Source organism: Hemiscyllium ocellatum, chromosome 4 (assembly GCF_020745735.1).
Source record: "Hemiscyllium ocellatum isolate sHemOce1 chromosome 4, sHemOce1.pat.X.cur, whole genome shotgun sequence".
Classification (NCBI taxonomy): domain Eukaryota; kingdom Metazoa; phylum Chordata; class Chondrichthyes; order Orectolobiformes; family Hemiscylliidae; genus Hemiscyllium; species Hemiscyllium ocellatum.
The window spans coordinates 121,189,308-121,216,707 of NC_083404.1; positions in this window are offsets into that span (position 1 = coordinate 121,189,308).

A 27,400-nucleotide genomic window follows, 5' to 3' on the forward strand; every position below is an offset into this window, starting at 1 on the left:
TCTCGGTAAGACTGGCATACCTACAAATGCAAACTTTGGAGAGTTTTGGTTAGCCCCTGCTGGTACACCCCCACCTCCTCTCCCAAGGTGTTCGTATCCAATCTCTTGGGGAGAGGGGGTGTTTGGACTATCCCAGGTCCCCATTGGGTCCTCATGGACGCCCTGGAAATTACCTCAGCAGGGAGGCAGACTGGTTTTGGTTGAAGGAGTAACCCTCATGTGGAATAGGGCTAGAGGAAGGACCTTTAACCAACTTAGGCCTGTTTCCTGTTTTGGCTTCGCCAGCTTATTTTTTAAGGTGCCATTTCTCATTCCACCACTCCAGCCGCCTTTGGGTGGTAGGTACAGTGTTTGTCGTTACTTCCCTGCAGATTCCCTGATTAATTATAGCCACAAAGTGTGGCCTATTGTTTTAGCTTATTGTCTCTGGGAGTCCATACTAGGGAATTATTTCCCTCAATAGTATTTTTACCACTGTGATGCCATGTTGTCTCTTTTTGAGACTGCTGAGTCATCTACTATTACCAAACAATACTTATAATTGTGGGTAGTTTTATAAAGTCTAGTTGTAAACAATTAAAAGGCCCATCAGACAAGGGGGTAGAACCAGAGCTGCAAGGCATCTCTTTTCCAGCACGTTTTTTTTTTTGCAAACCAAGCATACATCATTTCTCAGCCATTTTTTGGAAGTCCGGGTTTCCACCATGCCTGTAGCAAAGTGCTGACCATTCCCTCCTTGCCTGGGTGAGCACAGTTATGTACATAATCTACTAGAATAGGTAAAAGTGAAGAAGGAACACAGAACTGTCCCACTGGGGTCACCCACAGTTGGGTAGAAGCATCAAGGGTGCACCCCGTATGTGACCACAGTCTGTGTTCCCCTGCAGGGGCGTCCCCCTGTAAGTGACATATCTCATTCAGGTCTGGCATACCCATCCTCATGGTTTTTGTAACTAGGTGTTGCTGTGAGCCCAATGGAACCACGAAAGTGGGATGTTAAGTTGCCTGATTACCTACTTGCAAGTTGCCCTTGGAGATTCTGTTAGCAGCACCAGTGCGGGCTGAGCATTTGATCACTGCTAGGCCAGATAGTAACTGTATGGCCTGTAAGAGATTATGCACAAAAGAAGCATTATTGATTGGTTGCCCCGTGGACATTAAAAATCCCCCATATTCCCATAGGGCATGTAGTTATGGGCAACACCGAAGGCAAAGTGAGAGTCTGTGTAAATATTATGTTATGTTCACAGAGGATGCACCATGAACACCCTTCCATCAGGATGCAAGGCCAAGGGAGGGCTAACAATTTAGCCTTCTGTGCTGACAGTGGAGTTTCAAAGCTTGCATGTTCAACCACTTCAGAATCCGTAGCAATTGCATATCCGGAGCATCGCTGACCTGTGGGTGAAATAAAGGAGCTGCCGTCCACATAAAAAATGGAGTTTTCATGTTCAAAGGGCAGGTCGGCTAAATCACCATGAGCAGAGGTGAAAAGGTGATTCCGTAGTGGCAGTCATGTTTGGGAGATGAGAGGTGTGCGGGGGTTCCATCAGGAAGGTCGCAGGATTCAGGGTGGTGCAACGGGAGAAGGTCAATAGTGGGTTGTTAAGTAGGGCTGCTTCCTATTTGTTCTGGCATGCCTGTGTTAAGTGTTGAGTCTGCCGGAAAGTGAGAAGGTCGACAACTGGTTAAAACACCTACCGGCTGGTATAGGGTGATGTTTAAGGCAACCGAAACAAGGACATATATGGCAAGAAGTACCTTTGAGCAGGGCAGGGCTGCTATTGGGTCCAGTTTAGTTGAATAATATGTCTCCAGCCACTTCCTGTCACTGTGCATTTAATTTTAATTGCACCAGAGGACAAGGGGCATAGCCAACTTCGTGGTCAGAGGCAGCCCACACCTTGGGTTCAACGTCCTTGGTTATGTTCACAGAAGATGCACCATGAGTCAGGATGCCGACCTTCTGCTGTGGGAATTCCCAGTATTTAAAACGACCCTCTGTGAAGTGTTGCCACAGTCCGCTAGTGCGAGTTGTGTCAGGGTGTAGGCAAGGTGGCCAGGTCTTTAGGTTTAAACCAAGGGCCGACAGTTCGAGTGATGTGTGGGACTACCAACCCCATTTGCCACCACAGGTAGTGTGGGACTTGAACAAGATAAACAGAGCCTTCCTTACCTTCAACCTCATCGACAACTGAAATGGGGAATTCCATGCCCTCAAATGGCGTGTAATACTGACTATGTTCTGTGGAGCATCCAGTGGCGTCATAGCAAACCGTCAAGTGGGAGTTCGGGGTCAGGAACGATGGTGTGAAGGCAGATCGTTCAATGCTGAGCCCCCATCACTGGGGGACCGCAAACTGGCCGTGCAGTCCCACTGTTACGCCCTCATCCATACAATTCCTAGGGGACAAAGTAGATCCCTCTCTGCCAAGTTCCATCCAATTTTAACTGTCACTATGAAGGGAATAGAGCAGGTTCGTCCGCAGAACTCAGCCTCCAGCAGAACAGTTTTAGGATATACGTTGCTTGTTTCTTCAAACCCTGCAAGTGCCATGGTCTCATCTGACAGCCGAAATCCCTTATTCCTCACAATTTCCTGATCAAGGGTGGAATTGGTTGTCCCCACATCTATCATAAATAGGATTGGAGTTCCAGCTGTCTGCAAGGTAATGTTGGATTCCTGCTGAGGGGACGTACTGACGCCTGGGAGGTTCCTGTTTGAAAATCAGGCGAATAGAGTATTGGAGGTGAAACGCGTCCGGGGCGGCATATTTGTTAGGTTCTGGGCCAAGGGGGCATTTGGCCTTCCTATGACCGGGTTTCCCACAGCTGAAACACTGGCCTGGCTGCCTCATTGGGAATCGACCCCCTCCCCCGTTTTGTCTCCCCGGACTCTCCCACTTTGGTCTGCAGTCCAGGACCTTGCTAATGTTGATAGGCTGTTGCAGGGTGCATTCTAATGACTGGACAATTTGGTTTAATTGAGTGTCCTCTTTGAATCTGTTGTCAAAATCCTCATAAGTAGACAGGGCCATTTCTGTCACTCTCACCCATCTGTTCATGCCACTTAGTAACTTCTTCTGGTGACAAGATCATGCATCAAAGGGCAAACAGATCCTGGACTATTGCATTATACATTTGAATTGTTTGGACGTACTGGGCAAATTGGGCAGGCTTATCTTCGCAATCCATGCCAGATTCATTATCATGATTTATTTAAACGCGGGCTCCGAGTTGTAGGCCTCAGTCTCTCGGAAGACTTCGCGACGGCTGGTGGGTAAGTTTGGTCGTTTATTTAATAGTTAAAAATTTAAAGTTTTCCTTTAAAAAAGCGGTAGCAGACCCGGAAGGCGCGCTAGGTTACCTGGGTAAGGTTTTTTTTCTCTCCCCTTATTTAAACGCGGGCTCCGAGTTGTAGGCCTCAGTCTCTCGGAAGACTTCGCGACGGCTGGTGGGTAAGTTTGGTCGTTTATTTAATAGTTAAAAATTTAAAGTTTTCCTTTAAAAAAGCGGTAGCAGACCCGGAAGGCGCGCTAGGTTACCTGGGTAAGGTTTTTTTTCTCTCCCCTTATTTAAACGCGCAGGCGAGTCACCCGAGGCACTACACGAGTAGTGCCTCCCACCCTTCCACCTCCTCTAACCTAATAATAAGACCAATTGTGACTAGCGGGTAAGTGCTGCATTTTCCTTGTTTGTTTCTTTAGATTTAGTTGGTTTTTGTTTTTTTTTTAAGGAAAGCTTACTTTTAGAGGGATGGCAGTGCAGAGAGGGCAATGTTCCTCTTGCAACATGTATGAGGTGAGGGAAGCCATTAGCGTCCCTGCTGATTACACTTGCAAGAAGTGCACCCATCTCCAGCTCCTCCAAACCCGTGTTAGGGAACTGGAGCTGGAGTTGGATGAACTGCGGATCATTCGGGAGGCAGAGGAGGTCATAGATCGGAGCTATAGGCAAGTAGTTACTCCGAAAGTTCAAGATAGATGGGTGACAGTGAGGGGGAGTGGGAGGAGGAAGACAGTGCAGGGACCCCCTGCGGTCATTCCCCTCAAGAACAAGTATACCGTTTTGGATACTTGTGGGGGGGATGACTTACCAGGGGTAAGCAACGAGGTTCAGGCCTCTGGCACGGAGCCTGGCCCCGTTGCTCAGAAGGGTAGGGTGGAGAAAGGTAGAGCAATTGTTCTTGGGGACTCGATAGTGAGGGGTACAGACAGACGGTTTTGTGGGGGCGACAGGGACTCACGTTTGGTATGTTGCCTCCCAGGTGCAAGGGTACGTGATGTCGCTGATCGTGTTTTCCGGGTCCTTAAGGGGGAGGGGGAGCAGCCCCAGATCGTGGTCCACGTTGGCACCAACGATATAGGTAGGAAGAAGGGTGAGGATGTAAGGCAGGCTTTCAGGGAGCTAGGTTGGAAGCTCAGAGTTAGAACAAACAGAGTTGTAGTCTCTGGTTTGTTACCCGTGCCACGTGATAGAGAGTCGAGGAACAGGGAGAGAGAGCAGTTAAATGCGTGGCTACAGGGATGGTGCAGGAGGGAGGGATTCCGGTTTCTGGATAACTGGGGTCCTTTCTGGGGAAGGTGGGACCTCTATAAAAAGGATGGTCTACACTTGAACCTGAGGGGCACCAGTATCCTTGGGGGGAGGTTTGCTAGTGCTCTTTGGGAGGGTTTAAACTAACTCCGCGGGGGCATGGGAACCAGGACTGTAGCTTTAGGGTACAGGACCTTGAGTGTAGGGAGGTTAGGAATAATGCAGCGATCTCTAAGGAGGGTGCCTGTAACCAGAAAGGTGGATTGAAGTGTGTATACTTCAATGCCAGAAGTATAAGGAATAAGGTAGGTGAACTTGCAGCGTGGGTTGGTACCTGGGACTTCGATGTTGTGGCCATTACAGAGACGTGGGTAGAACAGGGACAAGAATGGCTGTTGCACGTTCCAGGGTTCAAATGTTTTAGTAGGATCAGACATGGGGGTAAAAAAGGGGGAGGCGTGGCATTACTTGTCAAAGACAGTATCACAGCAGTGGAATGGACGATGGAAGAGGACTTGCCATCTGAGGTAGTTTGGGCTGAGGTTAGAAATAGGAAAGGTGAGGTCACCCTGTTAGGTGTTTTCTACAGGCCTCCTAATAGTCCTAGAGAAGTAGAGGATAATATTGCGAGGATGATTCAGGAAAAGAGTGAAGGTAGCAGGGTGGTTGTTATGGGGGACTTTAACTTCCCAGATATTGACTGGGAGAGCTATAGCTCGAGTTCATTAGATGGGTCGGTGTTTGTACAATGTGTGCAGGAGGGTTTCCTGACACAATATGTCGACAGGCCAACAAGAGGGGAGGCTATATTGGATTTGGTTCTAGGTAATGAACCAGGCCAGGTGTTAGACTTGGAGGTAGGTGAGCACTTCGGGGACAGTGACCACAACTCGGTGACTTTTACTTTAGTGATGGAGAGGGATAATCGTGTGCCGCAGGGCAAGAGCTATAGCTGGGGGCAAGGAAATTATGATGCAGTGAGGCATGACTTAGGATGTGTGGATTGGAAAAACAGGCTTCAAGGGAAGAACACTAATGAGATGTGGGGAGTGTTCAAGGAGCAGCTACTGCGTGTCCTCGATAGGTATGTACCAGTCAGGCATGGTGTAAAGGGCCTTGTGAGGCAGCCGTGGTTTAGTAAGGAATTGGAGTCCCTTGTGAAAGGGAAGAAGGCGGCATATGTAAAGATGAGGCGTGAAGGTTCAGTAGGGGCGATTGAGTGTTATAAGGTAGCCAGGAAGGAGCTAAAGAGGGAGCTAAGAGAAGCGAGAAGGGGACATGAAAAGTCTTTAGCTGGTAGGATTAGGGAAAACCCAAAGGCTTTCTATAGGTATGTCAAGAATAAAAGGATGACTAGGGTAGGTATCGGTCCAGTCAAGGATAGTAGTGGGAAGTTGTGTGTGGAGGCGGAGGAGATTGGAGAGACATTAAATCAGTACTTTTCATCAGTATTCACTCAGGAACAGGACACTGTTGCTGATGTGAATATGGAATCACAAATAATTAGAATGGATGCCCTGGAAATATGCAGGGAAGAGGTTTTGGGAATATTGGAAAGGATGAATATAGATAAGTCTCCTGGGCCTGATGGCATTTACCCCAGGATCCTATGGGAAGCTAGGGAGGAGATAGCAGAGCCATTGGCCTGGATTTTTATGTCGTCGTTGTCAACAGGAATAGTACCAGAGGACTGGAGGATAGCGAATGTGGTCCCATTGTTCAAGAAAGGGAGTAGGGATAGCCCTAGCAACTATAGGCCAGTGAGTCTGACTTCAGTGGTGGGCAAAGTCTTAGAGAGAATGGTAAGGGATAAGATTTATGAACATCTGGGTAGGAATAACGTGATCAGGGATAGCCAGCATGGTTTTGTGAAGGGCAGGTCGTGCCTCACAAACCTTATTGAGTTCTTTGAGAAGGTGACCAAGGAAGTGGATGAGGGTAAAGCAGTAGATGTTGTGTATATGGATTTTAGTAAGGCGTTCGATAAGGTTCCCCATGGTAGGCTAATGCTAAAACTTCGGAGGTATGGCATTGAGGATACATTAGAGGTTTGGATTAGGAATTGGCTGGCTGGAAGGAGACAGAGGGTAGTAGTTGATGGATTATGTTCATCTTGGAGCGCAGTTACTAGCGGTGTACCACAAGGATCTGTTTTGGGACCATTGCTTTTTGTTATCTTTATAAATGATCTAGAGGAAGGACTTGAAAGCTGGGTAAGCAAGTTTGCGGATGACACAAAAGTCGGTGGAGTTGTGGATAGTGAGGAAGGAAGTGGTAGGTTACAGCGGGATATAGATAAGTTGCAGAGCTGGGCGGAAATGTGGCAAATGGAATTCAATGTAGCTAAGTGCGAAGTCGTTCACTTTGGTAGGAATAACAAGATGATGGATTACTGGGCTAATGGTAGGCTACTTGGTAGTGTGGATGAGCAGAGGGATCTTGGTGTCCATGTACACAGATCTCTGAAAGTTGCCACCCAGGTAAATAGTGCTGTGAGGAAGGCATATGGTGTACTGGGCTTTATTGGCAGAGGAATTGAGTTCCGGAGTCCTGAGGTCATGTTGCAGTTGTATAAGACTCTGGTGCGGCCTCATCTGGAGTATTGTGTGCAGTTTTGGTCGCCATACTATAGGAAGGATGTGGAAGCTTTAGAACGAGTGCAGAGGAGGTTTACCAGGATGTTGCCTGGAATGGTAGGAAAATCTTATGAGGAAAGGCTGAGGCACTTGGGGCTGTTCTCATTGGAGAAGAGAAGGTTTAGGGGAGATCTGATAGAAGTGTATAAGATGATTAGGGGTATAGATAGGGTAGATACTAAGAACCTTTTACCGCTAATGGAGTCAGGTGTTACTAGGGGACATAGCTTTAAATTAAGGGGTGGTAGGTATAGGACAGATGTTAGGGGTAGATTCTTCACACAGCGGGTTGTGAGTTCATGGAATGCCCTGCCCGTATCAGTGGTGAACTCTCCTTCTTTATGGTCATTTAAGCGGGCATTGGATAGGCATTTGGAAGTTATTGGGCTAGTATAGGTTAGGTAGGATTCGGTCGGCGCAACATCGAGGGCCGAAGGGCCTGTACTGTGCTGTATCCTTCTATGTTCTATGTTCTATGATCGGTTCTTGGGGTTTCCCCGGGACATAAACCCGATAGTTAGCGACTTACCTTCCTCATCTGCTTTGGTGTTGGGTAGCTGTCTGATGGGGAACATAGTTTTGGGGGTGACTGAAGATGGTGAACTCCAGTGCAAAAGTCATAGTGTGCTGCTGATTTCCTAGAGCGCACTTTAACACTTGAGCTCCCAATATGTCAGGGAAAAGAAGTAAACATGGAACTTATTCTTTTGTGGCTTTCGAACTTCCTCAATACCATCCAGGAGAAAACAGCCTGCTTGACTGGCATAACAACCAGAAACATCCACTCCCTCCATTACCAATACTCAGTAGCATCAGTATGTACTATCCACAAGATGCACTACAAGACCAATAAAGATCCTTAGACAGCACCTTCCAAACTCGCAAACATTTCCATCTCCAAGTGCAAGAACAGCAGATGAGTGGGAACATCACTAACTGCACGTTTCCCCCCCCCCCCCCACCCCCCCCCCCCCCCCACCCCACCCCCCCACCCCACCCCCCCCGATGCTGCTTACTATCCTGACTTGGAAATATATCACCATTCCTTCACTGTTGTTGAGTAAAATCCTGGGCACCATTACAGCATGTGGACTACAGTGGTTCAAAAAGGCACCTCAACACCATCGTCTCAGGGGTGGCCAATAAATGCTGGCCAGCCATTGACATCTGTGTCCCATGAGTGAATAAAAAAAAACTAGAACTGTAAAGCAATGAGAATAATTAGTAGCAATGCAGAGAGTGCAAATTATCTCAGCAAATGTATTAAAGAAATGGGATTCCTTTTATAAATACACAGAGAGCAGGATTAATTCAGTTCAGCTGTTTTGAGAACGTGAATTGTTTACTAAAACCACAGACAGCAAGATCTATTCAGTACAGCCACTAATGAAATCTGAATAATTTATTAAAACCGTGATTAATAGGTTTCATCTAAAGGCTGCTAAGAAAGCAGGTTCTATTTTAATTCACAGGTTGCATGAATCATCCATTTTGCTCGTAAAAGAACAAATATCATTCACATCACATGCTGAATTTTAGTTACTGAAGTCAAAAGTCCCCAATTATCATTGCAAATATACAGGGTAAAGCTTCCAGTACAGAAATACTATGCTGCGGAAATAAAAACTTTAAAGAAAGCAAAATAAATAATCATAATAAAACAACATGGCAGCAGATGTAATATCTGAGATGGGTCAAATAAAATATAGAATTGGACATCTTGGAGAAAGTAATTCTTATAATTTGGTATTGTTTCCAAACTAGTTAATAAATTGGCAGCTGAACAAATAAATAAACTTTAATATGCAAGTGGAACTGTAGCTAATGGTAGCCCACCACAGAATAAATTAAACAATGGATTCTGCAAGCATTTAGCAATTACTTTTACCTGAGAAAAAACTTTTTTTTAAATAGCAGTATTTAACAAGAAGATTTTAGTGTTTTGGGGAATCCATAAGTACTTTCACTAATATTCTTTATAGGTGAGCGAAAAATGTGGCTAATAAGCTTTAAGGTCAGAATTTAAAGGAGACAAAATTGTTGTTGAGACCTCACAAGTCTTCATCAGATTTAGTCTCGTCAAATGTCTCTGACCTTGGGATATTATATTTGACTTTCACAACTTCTGCCACCCCTTCTCATACTTTGTTGTAGAGTTAGCTAACCATCCTTCGGACATTTTGAGGGCAAGCTACTTTTCGACCATCATCAGCTTCACCAAGACCTCAACCATCATTTCACTAAGTCTAGATGTTCCTACAAAAATCACAAACACACAAGAAGAAACAGCTGGTGCAAAACCACATTGCCCAGCCAGCCAGTTCTGCAATTCCATGTTCATTGATTTGCCGAATGCAGCCACAAATGAATTCAATAACGGAGCACCACATTCCTCTCGGGAAAAAAATTCCAAAGGTTCACAATTCTTTGTGGGAAGTAATTTCTCCTTATCTCTGCTGTAAATAATCAGTTCCTTCAGCTGACACTGCTTCCATGTTTTAGATACCCTGACTTGGCAGAAACAATTTCTTATGATCATACCATAGAAAGCTCCCTCAGGATCTGATATGTTTCAGTGGGATTGCTTCTTAGCCTTTTAGACTAAATTTGCATTAGCCTGAACTCGGGGTTGAGACATCTTCACAAAATCTCATTTCAAGTTAAAGGATATCTCAGTTTAATAGCTCAAAGCTTTTTTTTAAATAGACAGTACATCCACTGTAAATCCTTCCCTACAAATTATCAATCAATGCTGTAAAGCTGCAGGCAACCATATCCATAAAACTTAAAATATTTAATCTGACAATCTGAATGGGTTAGAGTGTCCCAAGTGCTTGACTCTCCTAAAGTATACACAATCAATCATTGCTTAATACAATAGAAGGAGGCTATTCAGTCCATCATGTCAGCACTAGTTTTCCAAAGATCAATTCACACAAAACTCTGCAAGGTTGAATTGGTTTGTGCTTAATATAAACTTATTTGACTTAAGATTTGACTTGCTCTGAAGTTTTAAATTCATTTGTATGGGAATTCCACATTCTTTGCTAACTGATTTAAACAGTTGATTCATAAAAACATGAGTTCTCTATAATTTACACATGCAAAAAGCACAGATGTCAGACATTAACTATAAAACTGAATCTGTTTGGGCACCTGATTTTCTTCATCATTTGCACTGCACTCTTATCACAATTGTGCAATTATTATAACAATAGCATTTTAAAAAAAACTTCTTGTGATGATTCTAACAATAACGGAAGATAATGAAACACATTGTTAACACTAATTGTGATTTAAATGAAATTTGCTAAGCATGCAGTTACTCCTGTATCTACACAACTGGTGCTAAATTAGCCTACAAATATTAACATCGAAGGCACTGAGAGATTTGCTTGCATAAATTTGAATGCTGCTCATAAATTTTAATGTATTCTATTGTTTCAGAACAGACCTTGATTAGTGCCTTAGTAATTGGACTCACCATTCCCTACAAAAGACAGAAGGATAAACATATTTTCTATTAGTCATTACAATATGAGATACAGTTCAGCAAGGCTCATTGGCACCAATGATGAAAACGGATAAGATGTAAAACTGAAAGCTAAATTTTTGACACTTTGCAACCTATTTTTAGGATTGGAAAGGAGAAATGACTTTTCATGTGAAGTTGTTGTGTCTGCAGGCAAAATGGGCCAAATTACCTCCTTGTGTGCTGTACATTTATATAAAGAAACAATTCATTGCATTTCTCAACCTTGTCTCGAAACATATTTTGTTCTTTCTTTCACACGTATGTATTGACGGCTTGAATGAACTTGTCTTGTAAACCATTCAATAACTTCTGTTTGGTTCAAAGCTTCTGTCTGACTCCCCCCGTGACTTCTTTTTAATTTGTAAGCTATGTTGATGTGCAAAGAATAGATTTACCATGATCAGCTTATTTATGTTTTCTGACTACAGTAGATTATGATCATACAAGAAATTGGAGTCAAACTCATACAGCATGGAAACAGACCCTTCGGTCCAACCATTCCATGCTAACCATGTTCCCAAACTAAACTAGTAATACCTGCCTGCACTTGGCCCCTATCCCTGTAAACCTTTCATATTCATAACTTATCCAAATATCTTTAAAATTTTAAAATATTGTAACTGTACCCACATCTCTCACTTTCTCTGGCAGTTCAATCAACACAAACCACTCTCTGTGTAAAAAGTTGCCTCTCATGTCTTTTTAAAATTATTCTCCTCTCACCTTAAAAATGTGCCCTCAAGTTTTGAAGTCCCCTGTCCTAAGGGAAAGAAAAACCTTTGATATTCACCTTATCCATGTCCCTCATGGTTTTTTTTAACCCTCTATAAGGTCACCCCTCACTCCAGTTAAAAAAAGTCCCAGTCTACCCAGCCTCCATTCCAGGCCAAATCCTAGTAAATCTTTTCTGAGCCCTCTCCAGTTTAACAATATCCTTCCTGTAGCAGAGTAGACAGAACTACACACAGTACTCCAGAAGAGGCCTCACCAATGTCAGCTGGAGCCGCTTACACATATCCCATTTTTTGTCTTTCACCCAACTGGAGTTACTTCAGTGACACTGGATCAAAATCCTGGAATTGCCTCCCTCATGACATTGAGGGTCTACCTACACTAAATGAAAGGGTGTGAACTGGAGCAGTTCAAGAAAGCAGTTCTACATCACCTTCTCAGCTGCAACTATACAAAACGCTGGTGCGGCCACACTTGGAATATTGTGTACAGTTCCGGTCCCCATATTTCGGGAAGGATGTGGAAGCATTGGAAAAGGTGCAGAGGAGATTTACCAGGATGTTGCCTGGTCTGGAGTGAAGGTCTTATGAGGAAAGGCTGAGAGACTTGAACCTGTTCTCTTTGGCAAGAAGAAGGCTAAGAGGGGACTTGATAGAGATATACAAGATGATCAGAGGATTAGATAGGGTAGACGGTGAAAGTCTTTTTCCTAGGATGATGACATCAACATGTACGAAGGGGCATAACTATAGATTGAGGGGTGATATGTTTAAGACAGATGTCAGAGGCAGGTTCTTTATACAGAGAGTGGTAAGGGTGTGGAATGCTCTACCTGCTAATGTAGTCAACTCAGCCACATTAGGGAGATTTAACCAATCTTTAGATAAGCACATAGATAATTTTGGGACAGTGTGGGGGGGGTGTGCGAGCTGAGAATAGTTCACAGGACAGTGCAACATTGAGGGCCGAAGGGCCTATACTGCGCTGTATTGTTCTATGTTCTATGTTCTCAAGGGCAACACAGGAATGGATAATAAATGCTGGCACAGTCAGAGCATGTCCTTTACCAATCAGTCAATTCACAAGCAAGTAGAAACTCCTGGCCCTCTCCAGAGTTGTCAGAAAGATGGACAAGAGGATATTAATTTGGTGGTAAGCAAAGTATCACATGCCCAACACCAAGAAAAGTTTTGGCCATAAAGTGCTCAGAACCTTTCAGGTGAGTTGGCTTTACCCAACTTTGATGGTCAGGAATCTCTTTCACATTCATTAACATGTCAGGAATATTCATGATTTGTGAATCTGGGGAATTAGTAATGGAGTCTTTTTTCAAGAGGATTCAAATAACATCTAAAAATTAGCTGGTTAAAAGAAAGTTCCTTTGGATTGGAAAATAGCTAATGTAGCTTTTTTATTGAAGAAAGGAGGCAGGCAGATAATATGAAATGACAAGCCAATCAACTTAACATCTATCATAGGGAAAGTGTTAGAAACTATTATTATGAGGGTACTTGATAATTTTAAAGTACTCAGGCAGAGCCAACATGATTTTGTCAAAACCCATTTGTCTGAATAAAATCATGTCTGACTAGTTTATTGGCATTCTTTTAAGAAGTAACTTGTGTTATTGATAAAGGAGAACCGTTGGATATATTGCATTTTCAGAAGACATTTGATAAGGTGTCCTATCAGAAGTTATTGTGGAAAATAAAGGCTTACAGTGTTAGGAGTAACACATTCAAATGGGTAGAAGATGGGTAGAGTGGATAATGGAGAATAGGAACAAATGGGCTTCTTGAAGGCTGGCAGCATGTCATGAGTGCTGTGTGAAATAACTCTACAGAGGGTGGAATCACATCACCAAATCACTGTGTATTTACAGGTGAAGAATCCTTGACACTGATCCAGCTCCCTCAGAGCCAGCTCTCAGAGTGAACAGAACCTCTGACACTCATATTTTTATTCTGTCAGCCAGGGCTCCCTGATTGAGGCTGTTGATCTGGTTAAATCAGGGAATTGATTGATCTGGCAGGCCTTGTTATAGTCATTACAGCTTTACACAGGAATCGGTGCTGGGTTCTCAACTCTTTACAATTTATATAAATGATTTGAATGAAGGGATCAAAGGAATAGTAGCTAAATTTGCTGAGACACAAAGATAGGTAAGAAGGTAAGTTGTGAAAAGACATAAAGAGAAATATAGATAATTTAAGCAAGTTGGCAAAGATCTGGCAAATAGAATATAATGTAGGAAAACATGAAATTGTCCATTTTCTCAAAAATAATCAAAATAAACATTACCTATATGGTGAGATTGCAGTGCTCTGAGATACAGAAAGATCTGGATGATCTAGTGCATGGATCGTGGAAGACTAGTATGCAGGCATAACAAGTATCAGAATGTCATATCAGAATGTCATAGTTTATTGTGGGGCAAATAAATGTGTTTTGGACCAGTCAAAACCCCCTCAAAATGTGCCAAGGAGATAAACTTGAGCCTAACTTTAATGTATTTTAAAAGCAAATGCAACTGTTGCATTCCAGATATAATTTGATGGGTCAAACTATGAGACTTGAAGCAAAACATACTTTATTCATACAATATAGGTATAACATAGACAAAATAAAAACAAAAGAAAAAGATTGGCTTAACCGTAACTCTAACCTTAGCTCTACCGAAACACTTAACAAAATAATAAACTATTCATTAACTGTTCCAATATAGAAACATTCCATAACCATACCCTTGGCAAAAGCAAAGTCAGTAAAACAGATTGTCTTACATGCAATTCAAGCAGCTGGAAGAGAACCCAAGCTGTTAGTTGTAACACTGCAGAGTGTGGTGCTGGAAGAGCACAGCAGGTCAGGCAGCATCCGAGGAGCAGGAGAATTGATGTTTCGGGCATAAACCCTTTATAACAAAGAAATGTAGTAGCTTTCACAACTCCAACAGCTACTGAAAGCAAAACTAAAAATTCTGGTCCCATGGGAGCTTGACCCTGCCCATTCAAGCTGTTTCCATTGTTCCAACTTTTAATTGTAACAGAGAGAGGAATAAAAGCTTTCATAACCAGCTTCAAGATCTCAGCAACTACAGCAAGACTGAAAATACTGATTCTGTGGGAGCTTGACCCCACCCATTCATGCTGCTTCTATTGTTTTGATTTAAAAAAATGCAAGGTCTCACAAGCTGTTTATATTACTCGCTTGAAACAGAAAGTTCACTTTCTCTGTCTCAACATCTCTTCATAAAATCAAACAGGACAAAATATAACTTTGAAAAGCATAGTATTGTCACGCCTCCCCCATTTAAAGAAGTGAACCATCAATATGCAAAGATGACTTCATGTTTAAAAACTTCAGTTTCACACTATTATAATTAATACACTACAATACATAGGCATTACATTGACTCTAAGCATGCAAATATTCACTACTACTGTCCATTTCAGTCCTGTGTACAGGGCTAGGCACCATACTTAAGGAAGAGTGTTAATATTTTGAAGTAGTTCAGAGAATGTTTACTAGACTAATACCTGAAATGAGCTGAGTACCAAATGAAGACAGCTAGAGAGGCCAGGCCTGTGTCCTATGGGGTTTAAAAGAGTCAGAGCTGATTTAATTAAAACATACAGGATCCTGGGGGGACTTGACCAGGTAGATGTCAAGAAGATGTTCCTTCGTGTGGGAGAATCTAGGAGTATAGTTGTATAATTTATGTAAACATTGATAAATGACTATTACAGTGGAAACTCGATTATCTGAGTGTGATGAGTGGGCACTATTTCGTTTGGATAATCAGTTATTCTGAAAATTGATTAAATGCCTTTCCTCTGGAGCTCGAAGTTTTAAAGTCTACTACCTATTCAGAAGACTGCAGCAGCACACAACGCACGAGCCTCCCCTCCAACCTCACCCCCCACTGTCCCCCACCCACTCCCAACCTGGTCCTGACCCCCGACCCCCAACCTGGTCCAACCCCGATCCTGCCTCCCAACTCCATCCAACCCCGACCCCGACTCCGTCCAAAGCCGATCCCCCAAACAAGTCCAAACCCGTCCCTCAGCACAAAGCATGCGAGCCCCTGCCACATATCCCCACTCTCGCCCCGGCCACCCCCAACCCCTCTCTGGGTCATCCAGACTGTACACTAACAAGAAGACTGCCACTGCTGCTGTCCTTGTGGAGATAAGTCTCCAAATAGTGCATACACACACAACATTTTACAACAATTTTTTGACTGGTTCCATGTTTGCCCTGTACAGGACAATGTTGGAGGGAATATTCCTGGGAATTGGGGGGAGCGGGAGGAGAGGGGGTTGGGTACACCCCTCTGTAGAACTCCAGGGTAAGTGTGGGGAGAGGGAGAAGGCAGGAGGTCAGTCACTTAGGAATGGTGCCTATTTAATCACTGTAAACAAAAGACACGATCAAGTTGGAAACACGTCTTTGCTGTAATGTTTTGTATCGGGACCTCAAGATCTCCTTCGGATAATCCGATTTTTGGATAATCGGTATTCGGATAATCGAGTTTCCTCTATATATGGGGAAAAGGTGCTTAGGGATCATTTTAGCAAGCTCTAGTAACCTGTAGGAGAAAGTGAGGACTGCAGATGCTGGAGATCAGAGCTGAAAATGTGTTGCTGGAAAAGCGCAGCAGGTCAGGCAGCATCAAAGGAACAGGAGAATCGATGTTTCGGGCATGAGCCCTTCTTCAGGAAGACCTAGTTGCCTCTATGCAATCTCACCTAATCCTAAAAAAAGTGAAAGACACAAAGCCCCTCTACTACTGAAGCATGCGGAACACTGCGGAACCAAGAACCTTGTTGAAGAGCAGGAGAGCATCAGGTCAGTTTGATGCAAGAGTGCTGGGAGGGTATGGAGTCACAAAAGTCAGGGGTTCGGGTGCCAGGTAAGTCAGATGCCAGCTGGGAAGATTGTCAGATAGGGAGAGAGTAGAATGTCAGGGTGGGATGTCATGAGAGTAACATCAAAACATAGACACATCGAAAATAGGAGCAGGAGGAGGCCATTTAACCCTATGAGCCTGCACCACAATTCAATCTGATCATAGCTGACCATCCAACTCACTGCCCTGTTCCTGTTTTCTCCCTTTGATCCCTTTCATCCCATGAACAATAGTTAATTCCTTCTTGAGAACATTCAATGTTTTGGCCTCAACCGTTTTCTGTAGAAGAGAATATCATAGATTCACCACTCTCTGGGTAACAAAATTTCTCATCTCAGTCCTCATTGACCTACCGTATAGCCTGAAACTCTGACCCTTGGTTCTGGACTCCCTAGTCATTGGTAATATCATTCCATTTATTGACCCTGTCTAGGAGACAGTAAGGAATGATGAAGGGTTTCAGCCAAAACATTGACTTTCCTGATGCTCAGGTGCTCTCTCACCTGCTGCACTTTTTCAGCTTCACATCTAATAATGACTCTACCCTGTCTAATCCTATTAGAATTTTATAGGTTTCAATTAAATCCTCACCCCATTCTAAACTCCAGTGAATGATTCAGTCTTTCTTTATACATCTACCCAGCTGTTCCAAAAATCAGCCTTGTAGACCTTTGTTATTGCTATCCATAGCCAGATCACCATTCCTCAAATAAAGCAACCAAAACTGTACACAATGTCCCAGGTGTGGCCTGTAATGGTTTCTCTTTATCTATAAATGACTGTTATCTGACAGAAGTCATTAAAAATCTGGGGTGAAGCTTCACTAATTGAGGACATCGCTAGTACAAAGGAAGACAGTTGTGATTATTGCAACTAAGAGAAAATAAGGACTGCAGATACTGGAGAGTCAGAGTTGAAAAGTGTGGCGCTGGAAAAGCACAGCTGGTCAGGCAGCCTCCGAGGAGCAGGAGAGTCAATGTTTCGGACATGAGTCCTTCAACAGGAATTCCTAATGAAGGGCTTATGCCCAAAACATCGACTCTCCTGCTCCTCGGATGCTGCTTGACTTGCTATGTTTTTCCAGTGCCACACTTTTCAATTTGTGATTATTGCAGCTGAGTAATCTTACATTCACAACATCACTGCAGGCATTCCTCAGAATAGTGCCATTAGACCAAACATCTTAGTAGGTTTCTACAAATTCTTTTCGTTTATGCTATTGTCCCATTGTATTGTTATCTGTATGTATATTAATCACAAGTACTGAATTTTCCAACTTTTCTTCATAGTGTTGTGCACATGACTGCTGATTTCACAACGAAAGAGTTAAACCATCTGAGTCACCATCTCATTATCAGATCCTTCTTATAAGACAAATGGCAGTACAGACACCATCATTGCTGAGATGAGATTTAATATCCAGATTACCTTGATTGAGTTTAGATTTCACCATCTGCAGTGGTGGGTTTGGACCAATCTCCTGGAATACTAACTTGGGCCTTCTTAAGTTGCTCTCAGCTTATGACTCTCCTGCCAATGTATCTAGGCTGGGAAAAAGGAAAGAAATATGTTTCCCTATTTTATGATTCAGAAGAGCAGAACAAATTGTGGTCACAGTTATATTCTCGCCTGTTGTCCATATTAAGGGGAAGGCGATGACCTAGTGATACCATTATCAATTGTTGGAAAACCCATCTGGTTCACGAATTTCGTTCAGGGAAGGAAATCTATCATCGTCACCTGGTCTGGCCGACAGACACCAGATCCACTGCAATGTGGTTGGCTCTTAATTGCTCTCTGAAATGGCCTTGCATATCATTCAGTTTAAAGGCAATTAGTAATGGGTAATAAATGCCGGCCAACCAGTAACATCCATGTCCCATAAGTGGATAAAATGATGTGGAATTTCATTTCTGGAAAGTTTGTGTGTGGCCCTTAAGTGAGAGGAAGATTGGTCTTGACTCTCATATACTTTTGTTTAATTGTCCTCTACAACGTTGAGATCTTCTTGTTTAGCTCACTGCATATGCATTTTTTTTCATTACTTCTTCATGAGAAGTGTGTGTCGCAAATGCAAATAAGCAAAAAAAAAACCTGAAGAGAAGCACATTCTCTCATGGACCTGTTGTTAGGATCCTGCAATGCAGTGCCTGAGAGCAAGCCTAGGCAGATTCATTGGAGGCTTTAAACCTGTATTGAAGGATGAGACATGACCATGTAGCGACATACAAGATTCTGCCAGGCAGAATGCTGAAAGGATATTTCCTCTTAGCGGAGACATTAAAATGGCAAGTTGTGATGTCACATTCCAAAAATAATTTAAGATCCTTAAGAGAAGAATTTTCTTTTTCTCAGTGAGTTGAGAGTCTGTGGAAATCTCTAGATTGACTCTCGATTAAAGTGGTGGTGGGCAGGACAGAGTGTTGAGGCTGTAATCAGATGAATCATGGTCTTCTCAAATGGCAGAACAGACACAAGGGGTCAAGTGGCCAACTCTTACATCTAATTCATGTGTTCTTCTCCAGCTCATTGCTTACATGCTGGTTATTAGCGATTATCACAGCTGAAAATGTGTTGCTGGTTAAAGCACAGCAGGTTAGGCAGCATCCAAGGAACAGGAAATTCGATGTTTCGGGCCAGAGCCCTTCATCAGGAACGAGGAGAGGGTGCCAGGCAGGCTAAGATAAAAGGTAGGGAGGAGGGACTTGGGGGAGGGGCAATGGAGATGTGATAGGTGGAAGGAGGTCAAGGTGAGGGTGATAGGCCGGAGTGGGGTGGGGGTGGAGAGGTCAGGAAGAGGATTGCAGGTTAGGAGGGCGGTGCTGAGTTCAAGGGAATCGAGTGAGACAAGGTGGGGGAGGGGAAATGAGGAAACTGGAGAAATCCGAGTTCATCCATTGTGGCTGGAGGGTTCCCAGGTGGAAGATGAGGCGCTCTTCCTCCAACCGTCGTGTTGTTATGTTCTGGCGATGGAGGAGTCCAAGGATCTGCATGTTTTCGGTGGAGTGGGAGGGAGAGTTAAAGTGTTGAGCCATGGGGTGGTTGGGTTGGTTGGTTCGGGCGTCCCAGAGGTGTTCCCTGAAGCGTTCTGCAAGTAGGCGGCCTGTCTCCCCAATATAGAGGAGGCCACATCGGGTGCAGCGGATGCAATAGATGATGTGAGTGGAGGTGCAGGTGAATTTGTGGCGGATATGGAAGGATCCCTTGGGGCCTTGGAGAGAAGTAAGGGAGGAGGTGTGGGCGCAAGTTTTGCATTTCCTGCGGTTGCAGGGGAAGGTGCCAGGAGTGGAGGTTGGGTTGGTGGGGGGTGTGGACCTGACTATTAACGATTATCAACCAAACAATATGATAGGGTGAATTGCAAACCTGAATCAACTCTCAGTTGTGCATTCTAATTTGCATCCATCCACAAACGTACAATTGTATGCATTTGGAGTAGGAGTAGTTCTTCAAGTCTCCTCCAACATTCATTAAAATCACAGCTGATCTATTCTGAGTTTTGAGTTCCATACTCCTATCTGCCCCCTTCTATAACCTGTACAAATCTTACCTTAGCCATTTTACCGACTGAGCTAACTGGTCCCCTTTGCTCATATATTGTGGTTGTTTTTGTATTATATAATTTAGATGGGGAGGGTATCTAAGGTTAATTCTCTTGGAAAAGGTTCTTTCAAGCAAAGAAATTTGAGACCACTGCTGTACAAATGTATCGTGATGAATATTGAGTGAAGTGATAGAAACATCAATCATGATAACTGTTCCATTCTGAATGATGTCAAGCCCCTTCTGTGTTGTTGCGGCTGCATGCATCAAGTAAGTGTGTGAGTATTCCATCACACGCCTGACTTGAGCCTACTATATGGTGAAGAAGCTTTGAAGAATGAGTCACTCAGCTCACAGCACCTAACCTCTGCCCTGTTTTTGTAGTCATGCTGATGATAAAACTGGTCCAAAAAACTTCTGATCAATACTGACCCCACAAGTTTTGAGGATGGGATATAATACTGAGATTACAAACTAACAATATGATTTATTATATTCTACAGCCTTCTATTGGTTTCTGATTGGTTATCTTTTTGAAAACTGTAGAATGTTTCTAACACAAAACAAAATTGTCATGCCCATTATCAGGCAACGACTTATAAACTTGAAGAAACCCTTTGTAATAAACAGTTTAAAATTGTAATTCCAGAATGTTATGAAAGGTTTAATGGGAAAAAAAACTTAATATCAACATTATGAAAGCTGAATGGTAACAGCAATTTCAAACAGCTCTGTGTGAGCATTTGAATTCTTCAGTTTAGGCTGTTTGAGTTCTTGTTCCATTTTTAAAAATTTCAGTTTAATTAGACTGACTTTAATTTTCAGGATGTGATTTACCAAAGATATGTTGATAATACTTCATTCTTTTATGGTCTAAGATGGGAGAATTGATAACAGACAACAAGGAGATGATAATGTATTGAGCAATTATTTCCTAGAAATGCTAGGTAACCAATGGTTATTTTGGGAAGGCGAAATTGAAGAAAATTAGTAATGGTAAAAAGAAAATAGAGCTGGAAAATGTAATAGGACTGAATGCTGATAAATCCCGAGAACCTAACAATCTACATTGCAAGGCATTAAAGAGGTGGCCATGGCGTCATTGAATATGATGTTTGTCATTTTGGAACAGACTCAGCAGATTGGGGAGTGGGAAATTTAACCCCCTATTTAGAAATGGAGGAAGGGAAAAAAATTAGAATTTCAGGCCAGTGAGTCTAGCATTACTAGATTACTTACAGTGTGGAAACAGGCCCTTCGGCCCAACAAGTCCACACCGACATGCAACCCACCCAGTCCCATTCCCCTACACCTAACACTACAGGCAATTTAGCGTGGCCAATTCACCTAACCTTGGACTGTAGGAGGAAACCAGAGCAAACCCATGCAGACACAGGGAGAATGCGCAAACTCCACACAGACAGTCACCTGAGGCGGGAATTGAACCCAGGTCTCTAGCACTGTGCCACCATGCTGCCCATTAGTAGGAGGGAAAGCATTGCAGTCTATTATAAAGGATGTGATGATGGGACTCTATAAAATATCAAAGACATTGCACAAAGTCAACCTGGATTTATGAAAGTGAAATCATGTTCGACAAATCTACCAGTATTTATTTGAGGATGTAACTGGGGGAATTGATGAGGGAGGACTAGTGTATGTGATGCATTTGAATTTTTTAAATTGATAAAGTGTCACATAAGAGGTTATTGTACAAAATCAAAGCCTATGGGATTGTTGGTAATATTCAGGCATGGATTGAGAATTAGTTGGCAAAAAGGAAACAAGGAATAGAAATAAATGAGTAATTTTTAAAATGGAAGGCAGTGACAAGTGGGGAATGGCTTGCTCCAGTTATTCTCAATGTATATCGATAATTTGATATGTTAGCAGATGACATAAATCAATGTGGAAGTATGAAGGATGTGGAGGTGTTGATATTGGACTGAGGTAGACAAAATCAGAAGTCATATGACACCAGGTTATAGTGCAACAGGTTTATGTGAAATCACAAGATTTTGGAGTGCTGCTTATTCGTTGGGTGAAGTCATTTTATATGACGTAAGAGCAGCACTCCGAAAGCTTGTCATTTCAAACAAACCTGTTGGATATGTCCTGGTGCAGTGTGAATTCTGATGAAGTGTGAATGGTGAGAAGATGGAAAAAGGTTTCAGGGTGATCTAGACAAAATGTGTTAGTGATTAAATATGTGGCAGATACAGTATAACATGGATAAATGTGAAGCAGCCCACTTCATAGGTAAAAAAGAATGGCACGGTGGCACAGTGGTTAGCACTGCTGCCTCACAGCGCCTTAGACCTGGGTTCAATTTCCGACTCAGGCGACAGACTGTGTGGAGTTTGCACGTTCTCCCCGTGTCTGCGTGGGTTTCCTCCGGGTGCTCCGGTTTCCTCTCACAGTCCAAAGATGTGCGGGTCAGGTGAATTGGCCATGCTAAATTGCCCGTAGTGTTAGGTAAGGGGTAAATGTAGGGGTATGGGTGGGTTGCGCTTCGGCGGGTCAGTGTGGACTTGTTGGGCCGAAGGGCCTGTTTCCACACTGTAAGTAATCTAATCTAAAAGTATTATTTAAACTTAAATTTATATGGGTGAGACCACACCTGGAGTACTGTGTGAAGTTTCAGTCTCCTTACTTAAGAAAAGAGCCTCTTTCATGGAAAGAGTGCAGCAAAGGTTCACCAGATTGATGTTTGTGATGGCGATTTTTGTCATGTGAGAAGAAATGTTGATGAATGCCTGCATTTATTGGGGTTTAAAAGAATGTGAGGCGATCTCATAGAATTATACAAAATTTTGGGAGGGTTTGACAAACTGAACGCAGGGCTGATAACTCCCCTGGCTGGAGGGTCCAGAACAAAGGCTCATGGTCTTGAGATATGTGGTAGGTCATTTCAGACTGAGATCAGGAGAAGTTTCTTCATTCAGGGTATGGTGAACCTCTACTGCAGAAGACTGTGGAATCAAAGTCACTCAATGCATTTAAGAAAGAATTAGATAGATTTCTAGAAACTGAAAGTGTCAAAGTGTATGGACAGAAAGTGAAAGTAAAAGTACGGCATTGAGTTAGAGGACTGGCTATGATTAGAGTGAATGGCGTAATCAGTCAAATGACCTACTTATGTTTCTATTTTCCATGTTTTATGTTTGTTAAAACTAATCTTTGTGATGTAAGTCGTGTACTATATTGGAATCATTATTGATTTGTGGTCCCGTACTGAAGATAGTTGTATGGTATTTAATTTATTGCTAACATTATTATTTGGTTTGTTTGATGGGTAATTGATTTCAACTCCTGAGCTCTCAAACATCATTATCTTCAAAATGAAACAAAATAATGCTTGATTAGCCAGGACAATACAGGTGCCTTTAGGTAGGTCCAGTGAGGTGTATTAACTTACATTCTTCAGTTCATAAAAGTGCATTGCCCAAGTTCACAGAATGAATAGTAAGCTCGTGCTTCAGTATTGTTCAACGAAATATTGAAAACTTTGTGTTCTTTACATTATGGTTTTCTGATATAATTCTGTGTTTATATATGGGGATATAAGTGATTTTAAACATAAATCAAAAGTTAAAAAAGAACCATGATTTGGAGATGCCGGTGTTGTACTCAGATGTACAAAGTTCAAAATCACACAACAACAGATTATAGTCCAACAAATTTATTTGGAAGCACTAGGTTTTGGAGCACTGCTCCTTACCACTTGATGAAGGAGCAGCAATCTGGAAGCTAGAGCTTCCAAATAAACCTGTTGGACTATAACCTGGTGTTGTGTGATTTTTAACTTCAAAAGAAATCAGTTTTGAAATCAGAGTAGTGACAAGAACTGGAAATTATGACTAAAAGGTTGAGAACAGTATGAAAGTACTGAAAATGCAGTACAATTGAAACACAAAAATAATAATTTTGGTCAGTTAACTAGCTGATTCAATGAAGAATTAACTTTGCCCCTTGATCATAAAACACAATCGGATTGAACATCACCGACACTAGAAGATAAAATCTAAAGCAAAAAATTATTTTATGAAAAGCACAAGAATACTAAATGAATAGTTCAATGACTAATCCATGCAGACGATGCTTGGAGCAAGATCAAAGACACACACATGTGTGAATTAGTCATGAACTTGAAGCCTGGACAACCATCAATGATCCAAATGGATACACCATCGTTATTTTAAATAAGTTCTATTTGTCACTGGTTGAAGCTGAGGTCAAGCAGCACCAGTAATCCCGGAGGTGGTGGGGATACGGGGGTGGGGGGCGGGGGGGGGGAGGGTCGGGGGGGTGGGGGGGGAGGTGGGTCAGAGTTGGCTTTTACTATGATTCAGATTTTAAATGATGATAAATGTACATGACGGTGGGTACTCAACCCGTCAACTTATCTTTCTATTGAAACTGACAGTCTTCAATACAACACCTAATTATTTCTTGATCACCTCCAATTCCTTACATAAAGGAGATCGATGCAGGTATTGATCACTGTACGGACTGGCATCAGTCATTTTCCACATGCACTTTAAACATGCATTTTAAACATGCACTTCAAACATTCTGATGAACATTCAATTTGTGCTAACCCAAAATGATTAAGCAAGAATGTAAAATTGTGCTGTGACTGTGGATTAATGACTCTGTATGTGAGTGAGTATTATAAATTTGGCTATCATCTGTTGCAGTCACAATGCTGAATGTGTCGCATAAGAACAGGTTATTCACCCCAGTTTATCGATGCTGGTGTTTATGCACCATGCAAGCCTTCACTCACATGACTTTCTATATTCCCAGCAACATATCCTTGTATTCCTTTGACCTTTATTTGTTTACATAACTTCACTTTAAATGTGTCAAAGCTATTTCCCTCAGCTTTCCGTTTCTACAGGGTTCCACCTATCCACTGCCAGGTGAAGACATTTCTTTAAATTTATTCTTCTCTGGAATGTGCGCATAATTGGTTGGACCAGCATTTATTGTCCATTCTTAGTTGCTCAAAAATCAACTGTACTGCTATGGAAAAACTGGAATCACATGAGCCAAAGGGGTAAGGATGACAATTTGATTTCCCTCCAGGGTACGTGTGAATCAGTCAACTTTTCATATCAATTGACACAATGTGATGTTATTACAACATTTATTGAACTCAAACATCACCATCTACTATGGTGGGACTTGAACACAAGCTCTCCAGAATATTAATCCAGTGACAGTGAAGCAGTAGTAGAGAACAAAGAAATTGCAGAGGAACTAAATCAGTTTTCATAGAGGAAGAGACCAGCAGCATACCAGAACATCAGACAATCAGGGGACAGAAGTGAATTTAGTGGCTGTCAATAAGGAGAAGATGGTGGGAAAGCTGAAAGGTCTGAAGGTGGATAATTCAACCAGACCACATGAACTACACCCCATAGTTGTGGAGGGGATAGTTGGGGAGATTGTAGAAGCATTAGTGATGATCTTTCAGGCATCCTTGGATTCAGGGAAGGTTCCAGAACACTGCTAAAGGCTAATATCACACTATTAAATAAAAAGGGAGAGAGGCCGAAGCCAGGAGACTATAGGTTGATTAGACTGATCTCAGTTGTTTATAACATTTTCAAGTTTACTATGAAGGAAAGGCTACAAGAAATATCCAGGAAATGATAGATCGGTGAACGTGATGTCAATGTTGGGTACATTGTTGGAGGGGATTCTGATGGATAAGATTTACATTAATTTGGAAAGGCAAGAACTGATTAGGAATAGTTAGCATGGCTTTATGCATGGGGGAATCAAATATTACCAATTAGATAGGTGAAGGCTGAGCAGTAGATGATGTCTACATGGACTTTGGCAAGGTCTTTGATAAGGTCGATGGTAGTCAGGTTAGTAAGGTTAGATTACATGGGATTCAGGGAAAAATAGCCAGTTGGATACAGAATTGATTTGATGGTAGAAGACAACGATGGTGGTAGAGGGTTGTTATTCTGACTGGAGGCCTGTGACTGGCGGTGTGCTGCAAACATTGTTTTTGGGCCCTCTGGTGTTTGTCATTTGGATGAGAATATAGGAGGTATGGTTAGTACATTTGTGGATGATACCAAAATTAGTGGTATAGTGGAGAGTGAAGAAGGTTATCTAAGAATACTGAGAGATCTTGATCAAATGGGCCAATGGGCAGAGATGTGGCAGATGGAGTTTAACTTGGATAATGCACGGTGTTACATTTTGGTAAGGCGAACCAGGGCAGGACCTACACAGTTAATGTCAAGAGTGTGGTGCCAGAAAAACACAGCAGATTAGGCAGCATCTGAGGAGCAGGAGAATAGACGTTTTGGGCAATTCCTGATGAAGGGCTTTTGCCCGAAACATCGATTTTCCTACTCTTCAGATGCTGCCTGACCTGCTGTGCTTTTCCAGCACCACACTCTTGACTCTAATCTCCAGCATCTGCAGTCCTCATTTGCACCCACACAATTAATGGTAGGCCCTTGGGGAATTTTGTTGAACTGAGGGACCTAGGAGTGCAGATTCATAGTTCCGTGAAAGTAATGTTGCAAATAGACAAGGTGGTGAAGAAGACATTCGGCACGCTGAGCTTCATTGGTCAGAACAGGGAGTATAGGAGTTGGGATGTCATGTTATGGTTGTACAAGACATTTGTGAGGCCACTTTTTCAATACTGCTTGCAATTCTGGTCGCCCTGTGATAGGAAGGATGTTGTTAAGTGAGAAAGAGTGCAGAAAAAATTTACAAGGGTGTTGCTGGGTTTGAGTTATCAGGAGAGGCTAGATAGGCTGGGTCATTTGATTTATTGTTGTCACATGTACCTCAAAACAGTGCAAGGTAAAACAAAGCTGAGTCAGCTCAGCTTCGACAAGGGGAAGTCATGCCTGACAAATCTGTTAGAATTCTTTAAAGGCGATAATGAACAATTTAGACAAAGAAGAGCCAATGAATGTGATCGATTTGGATTTCCAGAAGGCCTTTGAAACAGTGCGACACAGAAAATGTGCCAATAAGCTAAGAGCCCATAGCGTTAGGGTTAAGGTACTGGCATGGATAGAGAATTGGCTGACTAAAAGAAGGCAGAGAGTGGGGATAAAGCAACCTTTTTCTGGGTAGCAGCCTGGACTCACTGTTGAGATCATGGCTATTCATGTTACACATTAATAATTTAGGTGAAGGAACTGAGGATATTGTTGCCAAGGTTTGCAGATAACAAAGATAGGTGAAGGGACAGGTAGTGTTGAAAGGTGGGCAAGCTGCAGAAGGGCCTGGAGAACATGGGAGGGTGGGCACAAAAATGGCAGATGGAATACAGGGTGGAAAGTGTCAGGTTATGCACTTTGACAGGAAGATTAGAGGCATAGACTATTTTATAAACAGGGAAAAGCTTCAGAGAACTGAAGCACAATGGGACTTAGAAGTCCTAGTTCATTTTCTTAAAGTTAACATGTAGGTTCAGCAGGCAGTTCAGAAAGCAAATGCAATGTTAGCATTCATTTTGAG